General features: G+C 43.9%; 1 long non-coding RNA gene across 1 annotated transcript in view; it reads right to left on the bottom strand.

The window, feature by feature from the left end:
• The window catches only part of LOC130488031 (uncharacterized), a 96741-nt gene extending 81803 nt beyond the window's left edge, over positions 1 to 14938 (bottom strand). Inside the window, exon 1 of the long non-coding RNA XR_008933804.1 lies at positions 14834 to 14938. This is a non-coding gene — a long non-coding RNA (uncharacterized LOC130488031). The remainder of the gene's footprint in view (positions 1 to 14833) is intronic.
• Positions 14939 to 20627: the final 5689 nt, after the last annotated feature.

Genomic DNA, 20627 nt, shown 5'->3' with positions numbered 1-20627 from the left:
TTTAAACACCTGATCAAAACATACCTCTTAACTCCATCATTTTCTAACCCATCTTGCATCTCCACCATCCCCTTCCCTTGCAAATCTTGTCTTAGACTACAAGCCTGAAATCTGAAGTCTTTTATTTTGTTTTATCTGCAGCTCCAAGTTTTTGTAGGCAATAAAGAAATTAAAACTAACAACAACTACCTATAGAGTAGTATGCTGGTCCAGCTGACCAGTGAGTTAATTTACCAATCTAGAACAGCAAAGGTCTTAGAACAAAGAACTTTTAACAGGAAAAAAGAATAAATAGAAAAAGGCAACAAGATGAAGAACAAGGAACCTACCAAGGAAATTAACACAGATGGAGTTGGAAAAGCTGGAACAGAATGTCCCTGTGATAATATCCAGAAAGGAAATTCCCCAGTTATGACAATGTCTCCCATGTTTTGGCTATGGATGAGAGATATGGGGTAGAAGATTTTCCTAGTGCTTTATTTTCTAAGGAAAACTTTCTGTTTCTAAAGACTCATTGTTTCAGAACATTAATAATGAATGGATACCATTGTCAATACATTACTATGCAAGCCTGGCAGTTTTGAAGTGGTAAGTAATATTTTTCAGGTGATTACCCAGAGGAATTGTATGGAGGAAAAAATGTTTCATGGATTTATAAATGCAGAGGGAAAGGGGGAATAAAACCACATATACAAACATAAAATCAAGTTATGAATTCTCAACTGGTTTTGATTTTACCTGCACAGCCAAACTAAAGCTTAACGTATTGTTTATATTTTTCTTCTCATACCCTGGAAGGAATACAGTAATCATCCATCTGATACGGAACTAATAAGGAATGCAAGTCACAATGAAACTGAGGTGGCCAAGTCACCTCTGTGGAAGAAAGTTAAATTCTGTTGGAACAGACAGGTATATAGCCACAGCCACTGCATATCACGCATAGCCACTAGCCTAGTGCGTGCTAAAATCAGTGTCAAAAGTTTTCAGTGCCTCTGAGTTGTTTTTCTTAAAACTGAACCATGTAAGGGGAGTAAATTCTGTATTTTTTCCAGTTTTTAAAAGTATTATTTCATTAAAAATAATTTCCAGATAAAGCTTTAGTCTGAATATAATTTAAGCCATATTTTATTTATTTTACATAATAAAATATTTCAATTCACGTACTTATCACTGTTTGGGCACACGATTAACATGGAGTACTTTTTCAGGATGATTTACTGAATATACCATATTTTTCTCTCCATAAGACACACTTTTTTCCTCCTCAAAAGTGAGGGGGAATGTCTGTGGGTCTTATGGAGTGAATGTGCGTCTTCTGGACCCTAGCCCGGTCCATCCGGGACTCCCAGAGCCGGAACGACACGAGCGGGCGTTCCCCGCCCTGATGGCCAGCTGGGAGGTGGGCGGGGTGCACAGAGCCGGCTGGGCGCGCTGGAACGACGCGAGCCGGCGTTCCCCGCCCTGACGGCCAGCTGGGAGGCGGGCGGGGCGCACAGAGCTGGGTGCGTCGGGACGGCGCGCTGGGAGGCGGGCGGGGCACACAGAGCTGGGCGCGTCGGGACGGCGCGCTGGGAGGCGGGCGGGGCACACAGAGCTGGGCACGTAAAGACGGCGCGCTGGGAGGCGGGTGGGGCGCACAGAGCTGGGCGCGTCGGGAGGGCGTGAGCCAGTGTTCCCCGCCCCAACGGCCAGCTGGGAGGCGGGCGGGCCCACACAGAGCCTGCTGGGCACGTCGTGATGGCGCCAGCCGGCGTTCCCCGATCCGATGGCCAGCTGGGGGGGGGCATCTTATGGTCAGGTGTGGCTTATGGAGCGAAAAATACGGTAAGTCAAAACAAACGTACTCTATTTAGGGCACTAGATTCAAATTTTCCAATTCATTTTTATTATTAGACATCATTGATTAGCCCTTTATCTCATGTTGGAGGAATATTAATCTCAAAATGGCATTTTTCCTAACGAAATATTTCAATTAAAGTGTTAGCTAATATTGAGACAATTTTAAACGTTTGGGTTACTCGATCTAAGTCAAACCAAACATACTAGATTAGATTATATGTTTAGAACACAGAAACTTTTTCTGATTCAATTTCTCTTAAGAAAACCATAATCACAGATACATACGACAAATTTCTATACAGGCCATAAAAAGAGAAGATGAACTGAATTCTTAATCCAATTGAGGTTTAGGAGACCAAAGATTCTAAAGGACTCAATGAGCAATGAAGGCCAGCCAATGACCAAGAGTCAATTTTGTAAGTTATGCAATGAGGATTTGCCCTGATGGCAGTCATACAATTTCTTATGTAAAAGAATAGCCCCTTCCCCAAGGCTCCTGAAGCATTAGAGCTCCAGACAGAACAGACTTTTATTCTCCAAGTATTACATCTACCTTTAACTTCATAGGCTGAACTGAAGAAGTCAAAGACCCAGCAAAAACTAGAAGAGCTGTTATACCTTATTGGGAATAGGTCAGGGGTTGTATCTGATGAAGGCACTATGACACACTTGCTAAAGTTAGACAATGAATTTTTACTAAGTGTTGCAGCTTGCCAATGGACACAGATTGCTGAAATGAAGGACTAATGGTGCCATCCTAAGCAGAGTTACACCCTTCTAAGACCATTGAGAAAGATATAACTCTGCTTAGGGTGGCTCGGTTAGTGACCGCTGATCCTACTGGAGGCAGGATGAAGCTCCAGAAGGAAGTGCTGTTTTGATCCACTGTTAAACTGGTGGGGAATTGTCTCCTTGGGAAGGTCCATGTGGGGCTGGTGCATCTCTTCAAAAGCTAGCCCAGGTAGATTGGAATGTCTTACTGCTGTACTGGGTCCGTGGTGGTATTAGCAAAATGATGACTGCCACAGAAGGTGTAAGCAATTCATTTATTTTGTATGTTTATCTCATTCACCCCCACAGGTAAATATTTTGCAGGAGTTTCTTTTCCAGAGCTCCCCCAAATTTCCATTTTTTCCCCATAGGAAGACAGGGAAACATTTTTCCCAAATTGTTCAGGGGGAGGCGCTTCACATCTCTATTCCTTTCCACAGTCCCATGTTTCTGCTACCACAAAAAGCTTCCAGACTAAGGAGGAGATAAAAGAATAATTAGAAATATGAAAGATCTAGGAAGGGTCACTGCTTTGTTGTTGTTGCTGCTGCTTAATCTGAGCTGTCCTTACCTGCTTCCTGACTGAGGCAGGAAAAGGATGGGAGTAAAAAAAATTAGGTAAAATTGAATTTAAACATTCTGCTTCCTGTTCCAGAAGAAGAATTCCCAGTTTTGGAATGTCCTTTGCTCATTTCTTATGGACATTATGGTGCCTAATATTTACAACAAGCATAAATTCTTACATTTCTTATTGTTTCTTAACTTGATGGCTGCTGCTGATTCCAACAGCAACTGCCCACTCCCACTTGCTAACAGTAATTGGAGAAGGGACTCTGCTAGCTTAAGAAAGCTCCACCCCATCACAAATAATGAGGATGGGGCAGAGCTTGCCCAAGCTAACCTAGACTCTCTTCCAATTACAGTCAGAAAGGACAGAGCTACAGGAAGTAGAAGCAGCCAAGCTAAGCAACCATAAGAAACTGTAAGGGCTTGCGTTTTAAAAACACTTTGCCGCTTAAGTTTGGCCGCCACTGCTCCTGACAGCTATTATGTAGTCCCCTTCCCAGGCACAACTGAAAGGACTCTGCAAGCTTTGGAAAGATCTGCCCCCATCTGGTGATGGAACACATATTCACACTGTGAAAAGGCAGGTGGAAGCAAGAGTACTGAAAAATGCCATAATTGACATCTTGGGCATATCTGCAAGTTAACCCCTGGGCCCTACTTAATATTTTTTGTGGTGGTGACAATCAGATTTCCCTTATATTTATATACTACAACACTTTTGTCACAACTTTAATAAAATTACAAGGAATTGCGAAAAGCAGTTAGAATTCAGTTTTGTGGCAGAAATAGTTAGAAAACGTGGCCATTAAAAATGAAATCCTGAAGGCTGGGGGGGAAAAGTCTGGCTCCTAGGGTTTTGGGATGGCTCCTAAATATAATTTGTCGAGGTCTGCAGTATGCCTAAATGCCTTAGCACTGATTTCAACAGACACAACAGGTCCATTCCATACAACGAAAAAACAAATTTTAAAAATTAATGTCATAGTGTAAACAGGTTTTTTTTTGGAGGGGGATGTAATCAAGCATGAATGAAAAAAACAGTTGATTTAACAATTAATCAATAATACCAGTTGAGACAAACAGAAATGTTCCCAGAATACCAGAAGATATAAACAGGGTGATGGCAGGTGTGGCCACTAGGTGGTCCCAGTGGGTTAAAAGAACCACTCCTAGAGCAACTGGAAGTAGATCAGACTGCACTGGAAGTGACATCACAAGGCACCAAAGTCCCCAGAGAGAGGCATGTAAATAAAGGAAGTTCCAAGAGACCTTGGGACAATCTAGGACCATCATGGGAGGCAGCAGGGCTCCCTGATTGCAAAAGAGAGGGGACTAAGCTATCTTGATAATTTCCCTTGCTACACCAAGGAGGAAGATGGACAGGACAAAACCAAGTGAGGCTCTAGATGCTAGGCTAAAAGGGCAATGCTATACAACATTCTTTTCTCCAAGTAAGAAGAAAAATGGCCTGGGATGAAGTAAGCATATGTTCATTTATGGTGACAAGCTTTGGAGCTGTAGGGATGTAAATGTGACAGAAGGGCAAGCTGTTAAAAGAAGACAGGTACAACCCTATCTTCATTTTTATTTACAGTAGGAAATCTTGCCCATTGGTGCAATGCAATCAGATGAAGCTGAAATACGGCTTGTAGCTCCCATCAAACCACGAATGTAACAGAATTCCTTTTAAAGTGAACATACTGTTTAAGATCCTCGTGCTGAGGTGTCACTGCACCCATGGACACCACTTTGGGGACCCCTGTTGTAATTATACACAAGGTGTCCATGTTTGTGTATATATGAAGGCTTTCAGAAATTTTAATGTTGTTCAAACGATACTACCTCAAAACTTAAGAATGAATCTTGGATTACTTACTGTGAAGATTCCTTTTGCTCTGAGGTAAGGAGAGCATCTTGCAACATTGGGTAATTCCCACTGGTTGCTGAGGGAGGCAGGATCAAATTCTGACTTCCTGTCTCCTGGGCTGGAATCGCCCACTCCTCAGTTCGAAGACTTCCCAAGTGACAATGAGACAGGAAGGAACAAGAAGGCATACCTAACTAGACAAAAAACAGAATAGGTGCTAATGGTTACACGAAACAAGAGTGAAGGACAACAGAAGGACTATAGAGGATCACTACATTGACCTAAGCTGTCCTCCGTTTAAGTATTCTCAAACCTTGATTTGAGATTGTTCCATGGCCTGCACGCTGAGCTTTGAAACCATATTGCCAAATTTTAGCGACTTCTTTATATCCACCTTATTCATTTTTGGGCAGACAAGATGCCCTCCTTACCTCAGAGCAGAAGGAAACCTTCATGGAAAGTAATCTAAGGTTCGTTCTTGTTCTGAGGAGGGCATCTTTCAACACTGGGACCTCCAACAGCTGTGTCCCATTACTGAGTGGATACTAGTTTTCTTCCACCATTCGTTGCAGAACTCTTTGTGTGAAGGCTGCATCTGCTGCATTGAAGTAATGTAGTCATAGAATCATTGAATTATAGAGTTGGAAGGGTCCACCAGGGTCATCTAGTCCAACCACCTGCACAATGCAGGACATTAACAACTACCTCCCCCCACACCCCCAGTGACCAGAAGATGGCCAAGATGCCTTCCCTCTCATCATCTGTCTAAGGTCACAGAATCAGCATTGCTGACAAATGGCCATCTAACCTCTTCTTAAAAACCTCCAAGGAAGGAGAGCTTACCACCTCCCAAGGAAGCCTGTTCCACTGAGGAACTGCTCTGTTAGAAAATTCTTCCTAATGTCATATTACCTTAGTCAGTATTGCCTGACTAAGGTAATATGGGAGACTGCGTTCTTGTAAGCGTAGCTCCCTTGTCAGGGCTTGGTTATTGAATGCTTAAGGAAAAGGAGGGCTATGCTAAGTGTAGAGTGCGCAGCAATGCCTGTTTGATACATTGCCCAAGATTATGACTGATGGACTCTTGAGACTTTGCCTTTTCCCTTCATTCGGGATGGTCCAAGAAGAGATCGAATCATAGGACTATTAATGGATTGGCTGCAACTGATATAAGTGCAAATAAAACCTGCAGGTCAAGCATGTGTCACATCTTCTCCTTAACATGTTATAGTTGTGGACAGAATAAGGAAGATGGATTAGTTTATAAAAGGAGAAATTTTCCCTAATGATGAAGGTAGGGACAGAGCACAGTACCACCTTGTCTTTAAGAAATGCACACCTATAGAGCCTCCCGGAATAGGGTTCTCGTTTCAGGTACCCCAGAGGTTGACATAGCTGGTGTTGGGACTTGGCTTAATAGGAGCCACCTAAGTGTGACTTACAAGGAGCCCCGTGCGGCAGAGTGGTAAGCTGCAGTACAAGCTTTGCTCACGACTTCAGTTCAATCCTGACGGAAGTTGGTTTTAGGTAGCCGGCTCAAGGTTGACTCAACCTTCCATCCTTCTGAGGTCGGTAAAATGAGTACCCAGCTTGCTGGGGGTAAAGGGAAGATGACTGGGGAAGGCACTGGCAAACCACCCCGTAAACAAAGTCTGCCTTGTAAACGTCGGGATGTGATGTCATCCCATGGGTCAGGAATGACCCGGTGCTTGCACAGGGAATCTTTACTTAAGTGTGACTTCCTTCATTGTTTTTGAGGAACCCTTGGAAAACACCTAGAGGACAAAGAAACGTCACCAAGTAGGGAACTTCATATTGAAGGTGAACTGGCCTGTGTAATTAGGTTTTGACATGGGAGATTCTGGCTACTATATCCTGCTATATCAGGAGTTATTGCAGCAATGGTTGTCACTTGACTGCACAAGGTAGAGAACTGGGCATCCTGGCATACGCCATCCTGCAGAATGCGAGTAGCTACCTTACCTAAGAATTTAGGGTTCCATATGCTTATGCATGTACTAGAGGACAAATGTTCTCCAAGAGGGATAGCATATCCTCTGAGAGGCTGGTCTTCTAGAATTAGAAGCACATGCCGCACCCAGATTACCTCCCACAAGTCACTGTTGGCTTCTTTCGATAACCAGGTGGTCAGTAGTGGTCGGTCTGGATCTGGGGAACCAGTGAACCATGTGTAATAATCCTGGCATACTGAGAGCCTCTACGGTTCTTATGTGGACCAATTTATCCCCAATGAAAACCATCGTTTGTATGTTTGTTTGTTGTCCCCCCTAGTCCATAAAAGTACAAGAATATTGCAACTGCTTGTTCCTGTCATAACTTTCTCGGGCTTATGGAATACTCGGTAAAGGAGTATTCTGTTCCACCCTTGTGGAACCAGGAGAAAAGATTAGAGTCTAGCTCAGATAGGTCCGCCTGTGGAGGCCCAGTCTGGGCACTGCCTGTTGGAGGATTGATTGACTACTCATTTGTCTGTGATCTAGTGGCTTAGACACTGCCTGTACAATGGGCCATCCCTGTGTATACTCTGCGGGAAGGAACATTTGGGGGAGACCACCTGAGACATCTTAGATAAGGATGGGAAAGGAAGTAGTTCCCATGTCTGTATTTTCTTGGATCCTCTGGCAGAAGAAGAGATCTGTGTCCTCCTAAATTGTTTATGTGGACTGATCAGAGAGAAGTCTATTCTGATGCGGACTAAAAAAAATCAACCAGGGCAAAAAAAACCCTGCTTAGCTCCTAAGAACTGAGGAGCTCAAGCTAGCCTAGTTCCCCCCAGGTTGGTTAGCTTGTCCTCAAACAGAAGGAGGCACCGCTGTAGTGTTCTAGTGATGGCCCTGAGTTCCATGATGTAGATGCTAAGACTCCCATGCCAGGCCACAAATCTTGAACTGATCTACCTGAGGGGAGGCCCCCCACCCAGTCGGGCTGATGACCAAGAGATTTGAACTAAGGGGTAATAAGAGTACTGCTAACCCTTGGTCAGGTTGTTGGATTGGTCCACCAGAACAGGCTCTGCTTAACGGAAGTGGTAATTGAGATCTCTTGACCCTCTTGTCATAGTCCCCTAAGGATAGGTTCAGAGATATCGTTATAGTGGTCTGGTGTGCAAAAGATGCCCCGTGAACCGACCTGATGTATAACATCACGAGCCCTTGGCGGAAAGTCAGGACCAAGAGCTGGGCATAACTTGACCTGACAGTCTTTCTAAATAACATGCCTACCTCTTGTTGAGGTAGGGCTCACTCTTCCTGGTGAGGATAAGAGCCTCTAAGTGTTGGAGCTTCTGATATGGTACGGATCCTTTTTTTTAAATTATCCGTGATCCTCTAGGTCTAGGATCTGAGTGGGCTGAAGGCCTCTGAGCTACTATAGTCACCAATGTCTGGGAAAATGTCCTGGATACTGAAGAGAGATAGAAGGCAGGGCCCAAAAGTGAAGGGATCATCCCAGTAAATGAACCGAGAAAAACCTGCAGTGGTTGCTGTGGATTGTGTTGTGTAAACAAAAACCTTTGAGAGGTCAAACGATGACAGGACTACACTTGGGTAACAATCTGTAGTGATTGACTCACCAAGTCTCCCTGTGGAGGTACTTCTGCACTATGGACAGGCTGCCCTCTGGAGAGCTAGGAATATTCTCAAGGCTGCATAGGACTGAGCTGTTAGCCTGGAGGGCGATTTATTTGCTGGGCCTTGCCTGGTTGCTGCATCAGTGCCCTTTCTTGTGGCTGTAGTCAGCTTGCTCCCACTCTCCTCCTCCATTCTGCCTTGAAAATGGCTGCGGGAGGTTTGCCGCTCCTTTGCAGGTAGGCAATGAGTGGATCCATCCAGGTCTCCCTTGGAGGTTAATCCCTCTTCAGTGCTGCCAATCCACCATTTTGTTTTGGTGGGAATAAAAATACTGAGAGGGAAGGAAAGACAACAGAGGAGAAAAAGATTAAGAGGAGAGAGGGCGAAAGCCGGAACAGAGATGAGATTGGGAATGAAGGTAAGAATTTTAAGAAAGAATAGAATAAGGTAGGTTTCCTAATTTAAGTAAAGAGCTATTTGCAGCAAAGAGCAAAAGGACAGAACAAAGTGAGTTTCCTAAACTAAAAATGAAACTAATTTGCAGCAGAGAGCTGCTTTGTAGCTGCTCTCCCTGTAGAAGGCAGTAAACAAACTGAGGAGTGGGCAATTCCAGCTCAGGAGAGAGGAGGTAGAAATTTGATCCTGCCTCCCTGAGCAACCAGTGAGAATCACCCAATGTTGCAAAATGTCCTCCTCCTCAGAGCGAGAACAGCACAACTTGCCAATGGTTGCTAGCCATGTTCCAATAATAATGAAACAATATACTTTTAAAAAATTGTTAACTGTAGTCCATGATATAGGGAATTAGGCTTGGTGATCACAATCCATAGCAACAGCCAGCAATTAGGCATGCTGCAAAGCCATAAGAACATAATAACACAATAAAGGCCATGCTGGATCAGACCAAGGTCCATCAAATCCAGCAGTTCGTTCACACAGTGGCCAACCAGGTGCCTCTAGGAAGCCCACAAACAAGACGACTACAGCAGCATCCTGCCTCTGTTCCACAGCACCTAAAATAACAGGCATGCTCCTCTGATACAAGAGAGAATAGGTAGGGATCATGGCTAGTATCCATTTTTACTAGTAGCCATGAATAGCCCTCTCCTCCATGAACATGTCCATTCCCCTCTTAAAGCCTTCCAAGATGGCAGCCATCACCACACCCTGGGGCAGGGAGTTCCACAATTTAACTATGCATTGTATGAAGAAATACTTCCTTTTATCTGTTTTGAATCTCTCACCCTCCAACTTCAGCCAATGACCCCACATTCTAGTATTATGAAAGAAGGAGAAAAGCCCTGAGCGTTTTAACCAATCCTCATAGGGTAATTGCTCTAGCCCCGTGTTGGCGGACGTACGGCACGCGTGTCCGACTTGCACCTTCTTAAGCTCTGCTTGCTTTTTTAGGTGTGGTGACCAGAACTGTACATGGTATTCCAGGTTTGGTCTAACCATAGATTTGTACAAGGGCAGTATGATAGCAGCAGTTTTATTCCAATAAACTTTAAGATTCCCAAACATTCACAGATGCTTAAAAGTTTAAATATGCAAGAAGCCTTGGTAGGCTCATGTGAACAGAACAGTTCTCTCATCATAAGACTGATCCAAGAACAATTTATTCACATACAAAAAAAACAACAACTCCTAATAGTACATCATAACGAATGTCAGTATTCTAGGAACAAATATACTGGAAGCAATTGCTGGTTCCATGGTTTGGAAGCTAACTTGTTCAAGAGGACTTTACACAGACTAATACCTGTTTGCTTGTATCAGTTGACCAGCCTGACTTGTTCAATTTTACATGGAATCAAGTCCAATGGTTTCATTGAGACTTATTCTTAAATTGACAGGGTTGCAGCCTAACAGTGCTATCTTATGCAAAATTACTCCAGTCTAAGGCCACTGAAATGAGTGGGCTTAGTAAGGAGTAACTCTTCTTAGGATTGCACTGTACGTCTTCAGCTGATCAACCTTGAACTTCACCTAGGGTTTTGGACCAATTCAAGCAAGCTGCTGTGATTAGATGTTCACCAGGCTCCACAACTATGAGAAATGCTACTACACAAAATGTCATAAGCATTACAACTACTGAGCAGGTCTTTAAACCACATTAATGATAAGCCATCTTTCTGCATAAATGAAGCTTCGATTAGCTTCCAAGACTTCTTTCTTCATGACTTTCTAGAAGATTTGTTCTTCAAAGGAGTTTGAACAAGCATGTTCTTTCCATTAACAAAACATTACACAAATGTATAATAGTGTGCAGACACAGTCTAGTTCTAGATTCAGGTTTACCCCCAACCATTTTAATCATGTGTACATTGCACTGACTTAAAAATTTACAATTAACGCTTAAATTAATAAGGCTCTCTCTTGAAGACAGCTGGATATTTAAATCTACAACAATCAAAGCTCAGATAGAATCTATATTACAAATCAGAATGTCCGCATAATTAAACAACGCAGTCAATGAAGCCATACAGGCAAGAAGGCTTCCTTTATATGGAAGTCTGGCCCAAATGAAGAAAACAAAGAGCTGCAAAGGCTTTGGTCAAAAAAAAAAAAAAAAGTAAAATAGAATTTGAGGAGCATATTGCTGAAAGCATTAAAAATAAACAATAAGTATTGGTTTAAACATATCAGAAGCAGGAGGACAGCTAGGGAGGCAGTTCACCATTGGACAATTTAGGAGTGAAAGCATTTTTTTTAAAAAAATAGGAAGATTGCAAAGAATGAATTTTTTGTGCATGCTGATGACTGCTGTGGAGGACATCAAGTAGTTGCCTACCCTAGGACCACTGTTTACAGGAAGGGCATGTGAAGAACTGCATCAAATAAAGGTGGCTAGAGATGTTAGTTCTAGGGCCAACTGACAAAATAAAAACTAACAAATCACTGAGTCTGGATAGCATACACCCAAGAGTTCTTTAAGAACTCAAACATGAAAGCTGACTTTGGAGCTGAAAAGTAGTAGGCATCACACCTGTTTTAAAAAAGGAATCTTGGAGGTGGGGGGGAGAAGAGATTCAGAAAGTTACAGGCTGCTGAAGTCTAATACCTGATTGGCGGAAACCATCATCAAAGGCATAATTACTAAGCATATGAAGGAATAAGTAGTACTGAAGAAGAATCAGCACAGCTTCTACAAAGGGAAATTATAACACACCAATCTTATGTAGTTTTCAACTTCCCTCACCAGAAGCTTCTGAAAAAATTTAGTAATCACAGAATAAGGGGACAGATCCTCTCGAGGACCTTCACTACGAGGAAATGTTAAAGACAGTTGGTTTTTTCCGTTTACAGAAAACACAAATAAAGGGGGGCTTTTATAAAATTAAGCATGATATGAAAAAGTAGACAGATAACTTGGAAGATCACCCAAAACATGAAAACTTTGGGGACACATGATGACATTGATAGACAGTATATTCAGGACAGACAAAATAAAGTACTTCTTTACAGAATACATTACTTACTAGTGGAACTCACTGCCATGGATGCAGAGCTGGTTGTCAGCTTAAACGTCTTTAAAAGAGGATTAAACAACTGCACGGAGACTGGCACCGATTAATTTATTACCCACAATAGCTGAGTGGCACCTCCATGTTTAGAGGCAATATACCACTGAATGTCAGTTACTGGGAGCTTCTGCTGTGAACCTTCTGGGGCCTCTAACCAGCTGCTGTGGGAAACAGAACACTGGATTATTCAGACCACTGGTTTGATCAGCAGGAATCTTATTATATTCTTAGGTAAACCTTATACCTGCCTACTATTGTGTTTTATAGCAATATATCTAAAGCAGATTCAAATTAAACATATATGATTGTTTGCAACAGTGATCTTGCAACTTGATCTCATGTATATTTACTCAAAGGTAAGTCCTGTGAAACTCAGTGGCTTTCCTTCCAAGTAGGAGCGCACAGGATCAATCATTAGATCATGATTGCAAATATATTCATTTGGAACTAAAATTCCATTAAACTCAACATAAGTATGGTAGGGACTGCAGCTTTAGATGCTAAGATTAGATCCTTGTTGATGAAAAACAAATCAAGCCAAAAAAATGCTGATTGCTATACTCAAAAGATGAAACTCAGATTTGTAATGAACTAATTGAATGTGCACTATTAATCTGCCCTGAAAACTATTGCCAGCAACAAAATGAAAGCAAAATTCCTCCACACATTAATAACTTTCACCAGTCATATTTGTGTACAGATAACCCTTGAGATAAAGTGATGTTTGATTACACATGAACCAAGCTGAGCTTTTTCTATGTACTTTGGGTACATGAATAGTACCTCAGAGTTGGGAAACAAAAAACGTTACCGTTAACAGAATGTTTTAAAGCAGGCTATTCCAAAACTTGTATATGTTTTGGCTAACATATATATATAAAAGAATATTACTTTGCATATTTTTTTAACTCTGCCAGGAACAAGCATCTGGCTTTTACAATTTCAGTTGTGAAGGCAAACTTCTTCAGAAGTGCAGTTCAAGTCTTCCCTAAAATGTTAGCATGCCAGGACCATTCACCAATCTTTTCCATCTAACCACACAAACTTATGACCCCAAATCAGAGTTTTAAAAAAGGCCCCAATTACTTACTGATCACTTCAAGTATTAGGTGAAGACAGCACCATGTATTAAACTGCATGTTACGATGGTCAGATTTTCTGGGCCTATTGAGATGCACAGGCCATCTGTGCACATATCACAGTTCAAACACACTTTGCAGGCTTTGGTAACTGACCGCATAATACCTTCTTGCTTCAGAATAATACACAAACACAGAACAGCAAGCTCACAAAGGAGTTGCCCAAGCCATACAAAAGTAACTTGTAATAGCCAACTTATTTTCCAAGCCGTGTCTTGACTTTTTGCAACTTTGTTTTGTCTGGACTCTCAATTTATCAAGCTAAAACCCCCAAAGTTCCTTCAAAAAGAAGTAATATTCCAACAAATAGAATTTACATATTTATTATAAGACTAGGTACAAATTTAATCCTTATGCACATGTAAGCATTACTCCCCTAAATAAGAAAGTTTGATGCTTAAAATAGCACAACTACAAAAATGATAAGAGTCCTTAGCCAAACCCAGGAAACATAATAAATGAGACATCATGAGGAGTATTGAGAACCATGACTACTTCAAATAAAACCATGTAGATCCTGATCCTCCAATGACTCACAAACATTAACCTCCAGACAGACAGAAAATTATTTTAGTTCAGCTGTAAGGTTTGCTTACATAAACTGAAAAACGAACCACACACAAAAACAGGGGCAACAAAAAGCCATTAAGAGGTTTCAATTTCATATTAAAATATTTTTATAATACAACATGGGCTCTTCGAGGTGAATAGCCAAGGAAAGCTTTCCCCTAAAACAGCTCTTCATGCAGCACCTGCCTCTCTATGTAGCAGAGAACTTCCCAAGACAACCAACAGAAAATCCTAAAATAAAAACACCCTCATAACAACGGCAAAGAGCAGTTTGGGAATACTTGTTCGTGTTCCACAACCCAACCATCAGCACACACACACAAAAAACTAAAGCCAAAAACAGAACGTGGAATGAAATATTTTCTTTTTTTACCAAACGAGCAACTGGGGGTGGTGGTGGTAAAAAAAAAAATCGACTTAACCTATGCTATATTATAGGAAAGGGCAAGAGCCCAGTAGCACCTTAAAGACTAACAAAAATATTTTCTGGCAGGGTATGAGCTTTCGTGAGCCACAACAAAAATATTTTTGTTAGTCTTTAAGGTGCTACTGGGCTCTTGCCCTTTTCTACTACTGCATTTAATATTATCTCCCATAAACTTTTAAGCACACGCCCTACCAGAAAAATATTTTTGTTAGTCTTCAAGGTGCTACTGGGCTCTTGCCCTTTTCTACTCCTGCGGACAGACTAACACGGCGACCCACTGGGAATTATGCCATAGAGGGTAAAACCCAGAGCTGGCTTTTTCAGTCAGAAACAACCCTCCCCCCCAAAAAATATATATATTTAAAATTCAAAACTAAACCCATACCACCCTGTCAATCCAGGAACAAAATTGCTCCCATTCTCAGAGGTGGGGTGGGGGAAACACCCAAGCACCTTCCCCACCCCCCAATCTGCTCGCCCCAGTGTTGCTCCCCCAGCCTCCCTTCCCCCCCCACACACACAGACAGGCTTACCTTGGCTGCACCCCACTTTTATTTCCTCTCCTGGAGCAGTGGAGGGGAGAGACACACACAAAGGGTAATAAAGGGGGAGGAGGGGAGAGTAGGGGGATGGGGGGGGGAGAGAGGCTGGTGTACTGGCTGCTCCTCCTGCGTGTGGCGAAGGGTCTCCAAGCCAGGGCCAAGCAGCAGCAAGCAGTTCACAGTCGTGGGGAAGGAGACGGAGCTGGGTCGCTAAGAGGCTTTAGGTCTCTCCTCTGACGGCCAAAGCGGGGGAAGAAAGTCTCCTTCTCTCTCCCTGTGTCTCTCTGGGATCCTCCAGCTAGGCTGAGGGGTGAGGGGGGGGGACAAACCAGAGTCTCCCCACAGGCCGAGCCCTCCCCCGCCAGCCCCTGCAAGGTGGAATCAGCGCCCTGTCCCTTTAACCCCATAAATAAAAGGTCCCCCCAGCCTCCCCCTCCTCTCTCTTCTTCATCATCAGCTGCTGCTTGTGGAGGCTCTGGCTGGGAGGAAGATGGGAGGCTGCCACTGCGCATGCGCCCCAGGGGAGCGAGCTGGGTCGGAGGAGGGGGGAGGGGGGGGAAAGGTGGCCGCCCACAATGCGCCGCGCGGCGGGCGGACCCGGAAAAGGATGCCGCGGAGGGGGAGGAGCGGGAAGTTGCGGGAGGCGGGGGGAAATCCGGAGGGCAAAGCGGAAGTGGCTAAGTGAGGGGGGTGGAGGCGAAAAGGGGACGCGGCCTTAAGGCGGTAGGCGACGTCGAGGAGGAAGGGAGGGGGTTGTTGTTTCTGCGCGCGCGCGCGCGGACAGCGAGCGCGGAGGTTGCTGGGAATGTTTTTCTTTTAAGGCCGAAGAGCCATAGAAGAATTCCTTTTCCTTCCCGCCCCCTCTCGGGGGGGGGGAGCCTGTCGCGTCCGGCGTGAGAGCGGTGCGCGTGCGCCGGAAAGCCGCCTGTGAGTGGTGGAGGTGACGGTTTATGCCGTTGGGGCGGGGCGGAGGCGAGCGCGCGCGAGGGACGGTTTGGAACCCCCGTTCCCCTTTGTGCTTCTCCCCCCCCCTTAAAACGAGGTGCAAAACCAGGATCGGATCTGTGTCGGGTGACCGGCGGCTTCCCAAGGCTCCCGCTCCGCCCTGCCCCCGATAGTAGGTTTCCCTAATCGAAAATCAAACTGTCTTTTTCCTTTCTCCTCGCCGCAGTATTGTGGCGCCTGGGCAGGTGAAGGGTGATGGTCACGCGAGTGAGTAAAAGGGACGAGTTGGCATTCAGCCAGGTGCTGCATCTTCACGGTTCGGCGGAGTGGGTGGCATCGGTAGCTGAGAAGGCTTTAAGATAGATAGATACTCTTCTGTGTTTTGTTTTTTTCCTTTTGTGTTTTTTTATGTTAATTTCATTGTATTTGCTTTTTTATGTTTTGTTATAAAAATTTATAAAAATTTATATTTTTTTTTTTAAAAGAGGGGAGTGGGCATGTTCATGGAGGAGAGGGGTGTTCATGGATAATAGTTAAAATGGATACTAGTCGTGCTGCATACCTATTCTCTCTAGTATCAGAGGAGCATGGCTATTATTTTGGGTGCGGTGGAACACAGGCAGGATGGTGCTGCTGCAGTCGTCTTGTTTGGGGGCTTCCTAGAGGCACCTGGTTGGCCCCTGTGTGAACAGACTGCTGGACTTGATGGGCCTGGGTCTGGTCCAGCAGGGCCTTTCTTTATGTTCTTATTCATATTGTTTTTATTGTGTTTTTTGTGTTTTCTGTAATCGTCTTATTTCTATTGCAAGCTGCTTGAGTTCCGCAAGGGAAAAGGTGACCAACAAATGTCTTGAATAAAAACGAAGGATGGGGCTGCTGCAGTCATCTTGTTTGGGGGCTTCCTAGAGGCGCCTGGTCGGCCACTGTGTGAACAGACTGCTGGACCTGATGGGCCTGGGTCTGATCCAGCAGGGCCTTTCTTTACGTTCTTATTCATATTGTTTTTATTGTGTTTTTATTGTGTTTTTGTAATCGCCTTATTTTTGTCGAAGGCTTTCACGGTCAGAGTTCATTGGTTCTTGTAGGTTATCCGGGCTGTGTAACCGTGGTCTTGGAATTTTCTTTCCTGACGTTTCGCCAGCAACTGTGGCAGGCATCTTCAGAGTAGTAACACTGAAGGACAGACTGCTGGACTTGATGGGCCTTGGTCTGATCCAGCAGTGCTTTTCTTATGAGAATCTAACACAACAGCAGTATTTGAGGGTGGACTGTGGGGAAGGGGGGGCGCGGACTAGCTGCTTTGCATGGAGTTTCATTCCTTGCCATCTCTCGTTTAAAAATGTCAGGTAGTAGGGGTAGCGAAAGTTGCAGGATCTTCGCGTCACATACTGCCTGATCTTTTTAACTGGAGCGAGGTCTGTAAAATGAGTACCCAGCTTGCTGGGGGTAAAGTGGGGAAGTCAGTGACAAACCACATCTTAAATATAGCCTGCCATGTAAACATCGGGAATGCGATGTCACCCCATGGGTCAGTAATGACCTGGTGTTTGCACAGGGGACTTCTTTACCTTTATAATTAGGATTGAATCTTGGTCCTTGGGTGCGTAGGAGAACATACTCTGCCCTTGAGCCACTGGGCCATCCCTATGGTATGGAGCGAAGATGGACCAAATTTTTCTGCTTAAGGTTACAGGCAGTCCAGGCTATAAATGTTGAGACTATTTGTGGCTGAAAAGTGTAGGTGTGATCTGGATGCGTGCACTTATTCAGCACTTATGGGTGCTCACATATTCTGGTGTGTGTGGGGGGTGCTTTGTCCTGTGACAGAAATTGACATCTCCTAGGTGAGGCTGAGATGTTGAGGTTGTCGTGGCAACCGCAGCATCAGCCAGCTCCCGGGGCTCCTGCTGGAGCCTGCTGGGATTCTGCAGCTACTACAAGGAGAATGCAGTGTTTCAACCTCAGCTGGGAGGCATCGTTTTCTCTTCTGACTCACAGTGCGTTGGGTGCACATTGCTAAGGGCAGAGTAGAGATTGTGGGTGCTTGCTGGGGAGAAACAAGGCAGCTAGGCTTTAGGATGCTCTGGTCTGGACACTGACTGTTGCTGCCTCTTGAGTCTCACTTACTTTTATGTGCCAAGCCGAAACACACATTTTTATTCAGGCTTTTAATTAGGGCTTTAATCTTATCTTTTTAATGGTCTGCTTCTGTTTAATGGCTTGGTTTTTTAATTGTGTTTTGTTGTAAGCTGGACATTGAAGAAAGCTGATAGGAAGAAAGTTGATTCCTTTGAAATGTGGTGTTGGAGGAGAGTGTTACGGATACCGTGGAAGGCCCAAAAAAAACCCAAATCAGTGGGTTATAGATCAAATCAAGCCTGGACTGACCCTAGAAGCTAAAATGACTAAACTGAGGCTGTTGTATTTTGGCCACATTATGAGAAGACAAGAATGAAAGGGTCAGAGAGAAAGCCATTGTGGTATTATCATAACAATTTGGGGCAGAGCCTGATGATATAATGAAGCAATTGAAAAGGCAAGAGTTAAGAATGGAAAACAGCCCGACTATATGCACAAATCTCCATGCATATTTTTCTGGACTGCGAGTCAGTCCCTGTTTATTTTCAAGGATCTGTTTTTTAGTTTATATTCATAGCTTGATCATGTGTGTGTGTTAAGTGCCATCAAGTCGCTTCCGACTCATGGCGACCCTATGAATGAAAGTCCTCCAAAATGTCCTATCTTTGACAGCCTTGCTGAGATCTTGCAAATTGAAGGCTGTGGCTTCCTTTATTGAGTCATTAAGAACAGCGCTACTCATACTTGTCCTCTGCTCTACCCCAGTAGCAGATTGAGTGCCATCCGACCTGGGGGTCCCATCTTCCAGCACTATATCTTTTTTCATTTTGGATTGTCTCATCATAGGGTTTTCAAGGTAAAGGTTGGTCAGACGTGGTTTACCAGTGCCTTCTTCTGCACAGTTCTAACCAGGGTTATCCGTAGTGGCACTGCTGTTGTCTACGAAATATCCTCCGCCAGTGTCACCTTCCACTACTGCTGCTGCCCAGTAGCTAACCTCCAGGGATTCCTCTGCCCCCATCCCCATTGGAACTGCCTGTTCTCTTCTGCAGATGTGGCCATTGATCCCTTAAGGGGGTGGATGCATCTTCGTCTGGTGTCTCAGCTGTGACCATTCTGTCTTGGGTGACTCTGCTAGGAGTTTAGTCCCTTGATAGAGTCTAGACCCCTTACGGTATTGCTCTCAGCTTCCCTGACACACACAAACCCCCTCACCACGTTAAGGTGTGCATCCAGAAGGGGGAGCTTGATCATAAGTGTATCTTATAAACACACTGTACTCCCTGCGAATTACTCTCAGATAAATATGGACAGGTTCTCATAGGTTATCCGGGCTGTGTAACCGTGGTCTTTGTATTTTCTTTCCTGACGTTTCACCAGCAGCTGTGGCCGGCATCTTCAGAGGAGTAACACTGAAGGACAGTGTCTCTCAGTGTCAAGTGTGTAGGAAGAGTAATATATAGTCAGAAAGGGGTTGGGTTTGAGCTGAATCATTGTGACTATATATTACTCTTCCTACACACTTGACACTGAGAGACACTGTCCTTCAGTGTTACTCCTCTGAAGATGCCGGCCACAGCTGCTGGCGAAACGTCAGGAAAGAAAATACCAAGACCACGATTACACAGCCCGGATAACCTACGAGAACCAATGAACTCTGACCGTGAAAGCCTTCGACAAACATGGATAGAATTCTAGTCCTAATATCAACAATGTTTTTTTATGTACTGGGTTTACTTCAAAGGCTGTTATGGCTTTTAAAAATATTGATAGTACCACTAATTTAGGCAAAGCTTAAGTCCATTCCTTCTTTTACAGTGCTGTTTATAAGCAGCCTGAATAAGGTACTGAAGTTGCTGTTCCCCAAGCTAAGCTTTGTGTCATACTATACCATATACTACTGCTACCAGGAGCCTATTTCCTGTAAAATGTCTTAGCATTGTGTCTAGCTCATGTTTGTTGACCAGCAAATATGATGGGTACCTGGAGCTGTACAATAAATCTTGGGCCACTCTAAACCATATATGCCACATATAATCATACATATTACACCAGGGTTCCCAACCTTTTTCATCCTGTGGACACCTTTGAATTTTTTTTTGGGGGGGGGAGTGAATACCCTTCCCCCTAAATGGCTGCCACAGGAGGTGGAGCCAAACACAATGCTTCCCTCATTGCTCTGAAAAAAATTGCAGAGGGGTAATAAAAAAAAGATGGAAGGGAGGAACGGGAATAAAAAGACAGAAAGCCTGAAGGGGAATAGATGCTTACTAGTCCTCTTTATCCTCCAGTGATAGTTGCTGCTATTTCATTTGAATGAGGCAGGCAGTAACAAGCCCTGCCTTACAAAGGTCCCACCAACATTCTGAAAAGCTTAGTGGTTTCCAGGGGAAGTACTGGTAAGTCACATAGCACCAATGTGCGCCATGTTGGGCAGTCCTGTATTGTATTATTGTCACGCCTAATGTTGGGCAGTCCTGTATTCTCATCATTGCCAAAAATTCTGAAGTGGTGCATCTCAAATCTTTCATGGGAATTAAGCTCCAGACTGGATATAATACTGTGTCAGATTTTAGGGAACAGTTTCTCATTGGTGGGTGTTACAGTGTGGAATAACTCACAGAAATGTGCAAGCATCTTTTACCTGTTCAGGCACCTTTTCTACTCTGTTGAATAAGGATTTGGGAATCAATTTGTGTATATGCGCAAGTTCCACTATATATAAATTGTTTCTCCCTCCCCCCCACGTAGGTTGTCAATT

This window comes from Euleptes europaea, chromosome 15 (genome assembly GCF_029931775.1).
Source record: "Euleptes europaea isolate rEulEur1 chromosome 15, rEulEur1.hap1, whole genome shotgun sequence".
In the NCBI taxonomy this organism is placed as follows: Eukaryota; Metazoa; Chordata; class Lepidosauria; order Squamata; family Sphaerodactylidae; genus Euleptes; species Euleptes europaea.
This window is presented reverse-complemented; position numbering and strand designations above follow the sequence as displayed.